This window comes from Sinocyclocheilus rhinocerous, unplaced genomic scaffold (assembly GCF_001515625.1).
Source record: "Sinocyclocheilus rhinocerous isolate Xijiao unplaced genomic scaffold, SAMN03320098_v1.1 scaffold166, whole genome shotgun sequence".
NCBI lineage: Eukaryota > Metazoa > Chordata > Actinopteri > Cypriniformes > Cyprinidae > Sinocyclocheilus > Sinocyclocheilus rhinocerous.
The window spans coordinates 2,225,524-2,234,589 of NW_015633186.1; the positions used below are offsets into that span (position 1 = coordinate 2,225,524).

Here is a 9,066-nt window from a genome sequence, read left to right on the forward strand (position 1 = left end):
ACGCAGAGAGACGCGTCTCAAAGCGATTGAACACCGAATTTGCCTCTTCTTGCTCTTGTACCGACAAATACATACAAAATGATGTCAAAATACCCGTCTAGGAGACTATCCTCGAAAAAATGGTCGGTTATGTCTTGTAAACAATAGAGAAAAAAATCGGATGTGTATCATTATAATGAATGCATTATCTCTTAAAGTGACCGCGCCTAATTTACTAGCTGCTGTAATGTTAATTAAATAAGTTTATTACTTTTTTATGTCATTTATGTAAGTGAGTATAGCAAAATAAAGTAAACTGTGACATATTATACCCAAAAATTCGCCATACAGTGGACTACCAGTGAAATTGATAAAAAAAAATTGGAACCAAAAATTATTTAGACACTTTGACCTGACCATGTTTTGCTTAAGTGTTTTTTCTTTAATTGCTAATGCAAACTTTTTACACCACAGACTGAAAAAAATTAAGCACTGCTTGGTAATTGGTCAACGAAGTTCAATTCAATTCAATTCAATTCAAGTTTATTTGTATAGTGCTTTTCACGATACAAATCATTGCAAAGCAGCTTTACAGAAAATTAAGTTTCTACAATATATTTAGTATCAAAGTACTATCAAAGTATTGATAGTTGTGTAAATACTGTCATACTAACAGTTGTCTAATTTTTGGTTGATTGTAATCCATTACATACCTTCTATCAAAGTTATCTAACATTATCAAGCTGAATTTGTTCTGACACAGTTTAACTCTGAGTTCTTGTCATATTTTATTACCATTTTCTAAACTATAGCAAATAAACTGTGATAATGTGAGAAATGTTGAAGGTGTCTGAATAAATTTTGGTTTGACTATATTTAATTTTTACAGTGAAGACTATGCAGTGCTATTTTACATTTGATTATTCAGTTTCTGTATCTGGACACCTACAAACTTGAAAAAACCTAAACATTGTGTAAATAGCACAAATAAATAAATAGAACGAACATGCAAATTAAACAATTTCAAACAGGGCCCATTGGTACAACCTGCACTGGGGCCCCGCAAACCCCAGCTATGGCCCTGCCCCTGCTTGTGTGTATTGTTCACGTGCATTAGTATACTGGGCTGTTGAGTTATACACAGTAAAATAGCCTATGGTGTGGAAGCCTGTTTCTTGCTCAGAGTAGAAGCAATAAAAACGGTAAGTGTGACTTTTTATCTCCCAAATGTGACTTTATATCGAAGTGTTAGTCTATTTTATATCAGATTTTTTTTAAACGCTGGGGTGGAAACGATCTTCTAAATAGGTCATTATAATTATTATATAACTATTAAATATTACCTATAATCATTAGGTTATTTTAAATAATATATTAAATCAGGGCTGTCCAAACTCGGTCCTGGAGGGCCGGTGTCCTGCAGAGTTTAGCTCCAACTTGCCTCAACACACCTGACTGGAAGTTTCTATGCCTAGTAAGAGCTTGATTAGCTGGTTCAGGTGTGTTTAATTAGGGTTGGAGCTAAACTCTGCAGGACACCGGCACTCCAGGACAGAGTTTGGACAGCCCTGTATTAAATACATCAAAAATATTTTTTGCGTGCCTCACATAAAATAGTTTTGATGAATATGGTTGGTAATTGGTCAACGAAGTTCAATTCAATTCAATTCAATTCAAGTTTATTTGTATAGTGCTTTTCACGATACAAATCATTGCAAAGCAGCTTTACAGAAAATTAAGTTTCTACAATATATTTAGTATCAAAGTACTATCAAAGTATTGATAGTTGTGTAAATACTGTCATACTAACAGTTGTCTAATTTTTGGTTGATTGTAATCCATTACATACCTTCTATCAAAGTTATCTAACATTATCAAGATGAATTTGTTCTGACAGTGCCTCACATAAAATAGTTTTGATGAATATGGTGTACTTTATTTTTTACATTTACACCAATTACACAAGTGAAAAAAAGCTAAAAGGGAAAACAAACAGCAGAGTTATGTGGTAACTGAGTAAGATGAGCGGTTAGCAGCATCTGGCAATGGAAGGCGTTCTGGCAAAGTACAAATGCCACGAGATGACAAAGCAAAACCACATAATTCATGGGACAGTCACCCCCTGTTGTTCATCCATCAGAGAGGGTTTGGTTGAAATCAAGATAAAGGTTATAAAATGATTCCTTACAGTCTGAATCAGTTAATAATATGTCATAAATAACACCTGACAAAAACAGAAATGATTTATAATCAAACCCTTCTTATGTGGTTTTAAAGTTTGGACAGGACTTCAGTCCTCATGTCTGTAAGACCTCCGTTCATCTTCGGAACACAAATTAAAATATTTTTGATGAAATCCGAGATCTTTCTGATCCTGAATAGACAGCAAGGCCAAGGGTCCTACCACGATCAAGGCTCAGAAATGTAGTAAGGACATCGTTAAAACAGCCCATGTGACATCATGGTTCAACCGTAATTTTATGAAGCTACGAGAATACTTTATGTGTGCAAAGATAACAAAAATAATGACTTTATTCAACAATTCTTCTCCTCCGTGTCACCCTGGCGCCATTTTGGAGAGTAGCACGACGCATGCGTGTGCTTTTCCTGCACGTAAACAATGCATGCACGTAATGCTGCTGACGTAAAAGACGCATGCGCTGCACCTTGTTTACATTGAGAGGAGACCACACACATGCACCAGGGTGGTGGGACACCTACAAGCTTGGAAAAGCCTAAACATTGTGTAAATAGCACAAATAAATAAATAGAACGAACATGCAAATTAAACAATTTCAAACAGGGCCCATTGGTACAACCTGCACTGGGGCCCCGCAAACCCCAGCTATGGCCCTGCCCCTGCTTGTGTGTATTGTTCACGTGCATTAGTATACTGGGCTGTTGAGTTATACACAGTAAAATAGCCTATGGTGTGGAAGCCTGTTTCTTGCTCAGAGTAGAAGCAATAAAAACGGTAAGTGTGACTTTTTATCTCCCAAATGTGACTTTATATCGAAGTGTTAGTCTATTTTATATCAGATTTTTTTTAAACGCTGGGGTGGAAACGATCTTCTAAATAGGTCATTATAATTATTATATAACTATTAAATATTACCTATAATCATTAGGTTATTTTAAATAATATATTAAATCAGGGCTGTCCAAACTCGGTCCTGGAGGGCCGGTGTCCTGCATCTTTCTGATCCTGCATAGACAGCAAGGCCAAGGGTCCTACCACGATCAAGGCTCAGAAATGTAGTAAGGACATCGTTAAAACAGCCCATGTGACATCATGGTTCAACCGTAATTTTATGAAGCTACGAGAATACTTTATGTGTGCAAAGATAACAAAAATAATGACTTTATTCAACAATTCTTCTCCTCCGTGTCACCCTGGCGCCATTTTGGAGAGTAGCACGACGCATGCGTGTGCTTTTCCTGCACGTAAACAATGCATGCACGTAATGCTGCTGACGTAAAAGACGCATGCGCTGCACCTTGTTTACATTGAGAGGAGACCACACACATGCACCAGGGTGGTGCGGAGGAGAATACATTTTGAATAAAGTTGTTATTTTTGTTTTCTTTGCGAACAAAAAGTATTCTCTAGCTTCATAAAGTTATTATTGAACCACAGATGTCACGTGGGCTGTTTTAATGATGTCCTTACTGCATTTCTGCGCCTTGATCGTGGTAGGACCCTTGCTGATGGAGGGTCAGAGAGCTCTCGGATTTCATCAAAAAATATCTTAATTTGTGTATGAAGATGAACGAAGGTCTTGCGGCTTTGGAATGACATGAGGGTGAGTAATTAATGACAGAATTTTCATTTTTGGGTAAACTATCCCTTGAAGCTCACAATAAATTAATTAAAAATAAATGAATAAATTATGCATTTGGTGGTGGCTGCTATGTGCTTCTTTAAACTTTAACTCTAAGTATTTTATTTGTTATATTAAGTATTATATTTGATCTTGCATTGGAAAACACTAAATATGTATTGTTAAATATGTATTTTTAACAGTACTTTTTTTGCTGTGTTTTTCAATGTAAGATCAAAGATCTATTTTATGGGACATGCAATACTCAGAGATAATTATAGGATTATTAAATAAGATTTACAACTCTTTGCATAAACACAGATCTGATAAATGCAAAAAATATAATTTAATTATAATACCATTATATTTGGTATCAGTGCAGCACTTTCAACATAAAAATTTTCACCATTATGTTGAGTAATCAACACAAAAACATTCCTCTTAATATCTTTTTCTTTTATTATGTTGTTTTATTAATTTCACAAACGACTTACAATAAATATTAGTTTAAAGTGACAACAGTGGCATCCGCAGATCCATTTGCCCATAAATATCAGTCCGTTTGCCAACAGTGATATAATTTATTTGTTTAAACACACAAAATGTCATAAGATAAGAACATACCAGTTACTCTCACACCAGATACAAATGCAGTTTATTCATTTGATTTATCTACATAAACCACTATTAAAATATAATGACAATAAAAAGTTCTGGTCTGTTTTACCATGGAGTTAACAACACTACATTTTAACACTGTTTATGACGACACATGCTGACTGTCTTTCATTCACTTGGCTCTTGATTTGATCTTGCTCTGCTTGTGCACAGGTTATCTCATCCACACAGCCTTGAGTGCTGTCGTTATCAAACTCAGCGGCGTGATTGTCACAACCTTCCTCGTCAGATGCCGGAGCAAGAGCTCGGTTCAGCGTAGGGACGGTGTTAAACATGATGAAACCAACGAGGATCACCACCAATGACACAATATACAGTCCTGAGAACTGAAGAAGAACAAATGAGGTGAATATGGACTGAAATACCTTATTCAACATTGATGGACCGTTTGTAGAAAATAAAATACTAGTTAATCTAAATATAAAAACAATTAAGCTTGTACTGCAAATTCAGTATATAAATGAATTACTAAGATCGTTTTTTTTTTGTGAGGAAGGTCAAAGAGTAAGCTGAGGACGTAGGGGACTCAAAAAACCTTCACACATTAAAGAAATATAAAGCTCCATGTCACAATGACCCAGAATATCTGAGATAAGAATACAAGGACACAGATTCTACTGCCTCTTATGCTAATTCTGAATGTCAGGATTAAAGAGACCATCAGCAAAATACCTACATTCTTTTTTACTTTAATTTCTTGTTATTTCTACTCAGCATTTATTTTGATAATGAGTTTTCACTCCATTTTTTTTTGTTATGATTAATTAACATAAAAGTTGGTCAAAAAACTGTAGATTGTATTTTTACTATACTTTAATCAAATTTAAGGCACCAATTCATTTTTAAGTTGTTTGTTTTAATGGCTTGCAATTTTTTTATTGTATAATTTATTTTTCTTATATAGACACTATACCGTTCAAGAGTGTGAGGACAGTAAGATCTTTTGTTTTTGGAAAGAATTTAATACTTTTATTCAGCAAGCATCCATTAAATTGATTAAAAGTTAAAGACATTAATAATGTTTAAAAAAAGAGAGAAAGATTTCTATTTCAAACGAATCAGTTTTGAACATTCTATTCATTAAAGAATCCTAAACAAAATGTGGTTTCCACAAAAATATTAAGCAGCACAGCTGTTTTTAACATCGATAATATTAAGAAATGTTTCTTGCAAATCAGCAAATTACATTTAAAAAAAGAATAATATTTATATTTTGTAATATAAAATACATATGTCTCAATGAAGTATTTTACTCACAGTGTACTGGAACAAAAAGAGCCCACAAAACAGGCTGAAGAGGTCTCCAGTGAGTAAGGAAAGCTTGACCGCTGTGGCACTGCTCATCTTTATCACCACAGGCATGAAGCTATAGAAGCCGTACATGCAGAGAGCATATCCAGCCAGGATAAGAGCTGAAGAGAGAGGAGAAAAATCAAACCTCAGATGATGACATTGACATAGCGGAAAAGGATTTTCTTTTCGCATCGCCGTACTTTACCAATTTCCCATGTCCACTGAATTTTAGACACTTCGTCATGTTCGAGAATCCCTCTGTATAGGTGACAAAATAAAACAGTGCAGATGATGTGGCGCTGACGTTTAGGAACAGGTCTACTTTTTTGGTGATTTCTGAACAAATCTTACAGTTGTATTGCACTGATGATTGACTCGAAGAGGCCGACCATGCCCAGAAACTCCACCCTGCTCAGATTCTTCACTGTGTATTCCTGGCACACATTAGAGATGGCATACAGAGTGGCGCTGACTAGAACCAGACCATCACCGAGGAGAATGTCACTTGCTGTTGTTGATACAGAAATGAATAATGGTCATGGTTTGACTTGCATTACATTTTATCTGGAGAACCAGGTTGCTTCTCACAAGATCCCTGGTCTTGGCCTGCAAGGATATCCGCTCCCACCATGGCTCCCACCCCACCCCAGCCAGACACATACATATACAGCTACATAGTGAATGATCCTATAGCGGGTCTTCAGGAAGAACCAGGACAAGATCATCAAAACCGGGATAATAAAGCAGTCCAGCAGCTGTAATGCAGGTCAGTTAGCCAAACAACAGCTTGCACTGAGAATTTAAATCAGGTTCTGATTTTGTCAATGTGTTACATGTGACACCTATTGAAATGCAAATTCAGAACCTTCGCTACCGTTCAAAAGTTTGGGGTCATACATTTTCATGACATTTTCAATTCATTACATTTTAAAATATATTTAAACAGTTATTTTAAATTAAAACAGTATTTCACAATATTATTTTTTTACTGTATTTTTGATCAAATAAATGCAGCCTTGGTGAGCATAAAATACTTCTTTCAGAAAACTTACCAACCCCTCCACTTCCACTTTGGAGTGTAAGTGTAAGTGTATACCATCACATCCACAAAAAGCTGTCACCTGTATGCTGGTTAATGTGGTGTACTGATATGCTTTCACCACTGCGTAATTTGCCTCCACATCTGTCAGTCCTAACAACAGATACTTCCACCATTTTGTCTTTAATATCTGCAAAATATTGCCATCACCTATATTAAAAGAAAGGTATCCTTAATATTACATGCCAAAAAAATGGATACCAGTAGCAGATAATTTAAAAACATTAATGATTGGACAAGAATGAACACATGAATACCTTGTCTGAAGATCAGTGCAATGGTGTAAGTGATGCCTAGAAGGGTGTAATTAATGAAGCTCTGCAGCATGGGTGTATTCAGATAGTAAACGGACGCCAGATACTGAGATGTTACAGCAGTCCCACAGATCAGTGCTGAGAGGCCTTGTCCCATCAGCAAAGTTTTGAATAGTTGCCTGTAATGAACATTGACTGGAATAACTGTGCACCATTTGATGAGGGTTTTCATACTGGTATGCACTATAAAGTGTAGTCCTCTGAATATAAAGTATAATGTATTTAAAAAATATTATTATTATTAAACCTGACAGTGTTGCTATTGTTAACTGTTAACTATTAAAATAGTTCATGTCCTGATCAGTAATTGAAATAAAGCAGAACAAATATATAAATATTAGATAAAAATGCAAACTTAAAAAACAACAACTTAAATTGCAATTAACTGAAAAGAAAATTCAAAAATTAAAAGTAGAGCTAAATAGAGTTTTAAAAAACGAATAAAAATGACCAAAGCACATAGCAACAATTATAAACTTAACTTAAAAAACTAAAACTTAAACAAAAATGAAAATGAATTCAAAATAAAAGCTAATTCAAAATATTAATAAACAATAGGGCATAAATAATACTAAAACAACACTGAACCCTGACGATCATGTCATACAGCATGACTTGAAATCCAAAGAGCAAAGTAAAAAGAAAAACACCAGATTTTCAATGTGGTCTCAAACTTACAGAAACCACTGTATGTACTGTATGTTTGCATCCACTCACCATGTGAAAATATCCCTCCATTTATGCAGTCCTTCTCTTATTTTATAGCAGAGAGTGTCCAGCTGCTGCTGAGGCATCTTGTGTCTCCTTTGTGAACTCATTCATGTCTAAAACAGAATCTCAGTGAGAAATAAGATCAATCATTTACAGTTTAGAAAACAAAGTACACAGCAGCAGGGATCTTGAATTCACAGTGAGCTAATCTTGAACTTTAAGCTATAGGTTGACAGAAATAGAGCACAGTAGGCTAGTTCACATTTCAAACCATTTACCTGTTCAGACTCAAATGTATGCTGTAAATGTAAAACTGGTTCATTAGAGACATCAGACCCTTCTTTGCTCTCTTTTTTTGTGCAGTTTTGATCCTCACCATTTTATAATAATAAATCTGCTCCTTCTGCCTTCACATCTCCGTCTCAGATTATCCCGTTTCCATTTCAGAATCTGAAAACTATTATACTTGTCTAAAAATCTAATATTAATAAAATACGTGAGTTGGTGATTTGCTATATACCAATAATGAAAATAGACAAATATCATCTTTATAAATATTGTCAAAAGTGAGAATGATTAACCTCAACAGCTCTTACAGAGTGTTTTGTATCCATCCCAGTAGGTGGCGGAAATGCACCTTAAGCTGGTTTGCCAACCGCCATTAAACACAAAAGAAGAAGAAGAAGAAGAGTGTTTTGTGCTATGGTTTTGTGTTAAGTCTCCAGCGCCACAGATGGCGCTAATGAATCATATTTTTTCCTGAGCATCGACACCGGTAAAGCATTGAGAAAAGAAGAGATTGACATAGAAATTCCTTTAAGTAAAACAGAAGTAAAAGGTATTATTAAAACAGCAGTTGGAAGTATGTGGCAAGACGTATGGAATAAAGAGTCAAAAGGGAGACACTTATTTAGCATTCAACAGAAAGTGGGGATTGAAAGAAAGGTATATGGAAACAGAAGAGAAGATACTGTTATAACCAGGATCCGTATAGGACACTCTAACCTTAATTATTCATTGTATATAATAGGAAAAAGTGAGTCAGATAGCTGCAGTTACTGTGGAATAACAGAAACAGTTGAACATGTGCTTTTACATTGTGAGGCATATAATAGACAAAGAAAGCAACTTCTTGAAAAACGAAGAGATATGGAAATCAATGACATTTCAG

At 35.1% G+C, this 9,066-nt stretch overlaps 1 long non-coding RNA gene and 1 pseudogene across 1 annotated transcript; one reads left to right on the top strand and one right to left on the bottom strand.

Moving 5' to 3' along the window:
- LOC107743724 (solute carrier family 35 member F2-like) overlaps positions 1 to 7,978 on the bottom strand; it is a 12,455-nt pseudogene extending 4,477 nt beyond the window's left edge.
- A 3-nt stretch (positions 7,979 to 7,981) lies between these two features.
- LOC107743749 (uncharacterized) lies at positions 7,982 to 9,015 on the top strand. Its single transcript, XR_001640422.1, has 3 exons — positions 7,982 to 7,992; positions 8,397 to 8,399; positions 8,798 to 9,015. It is a non-coding gene; the product is annotated as an uncharacterized LOC107743749 (long non-coding RNA).
- The last annotated feature ends 51 nt before the right edge of the window (positions 9,016 to 9,066 follow it).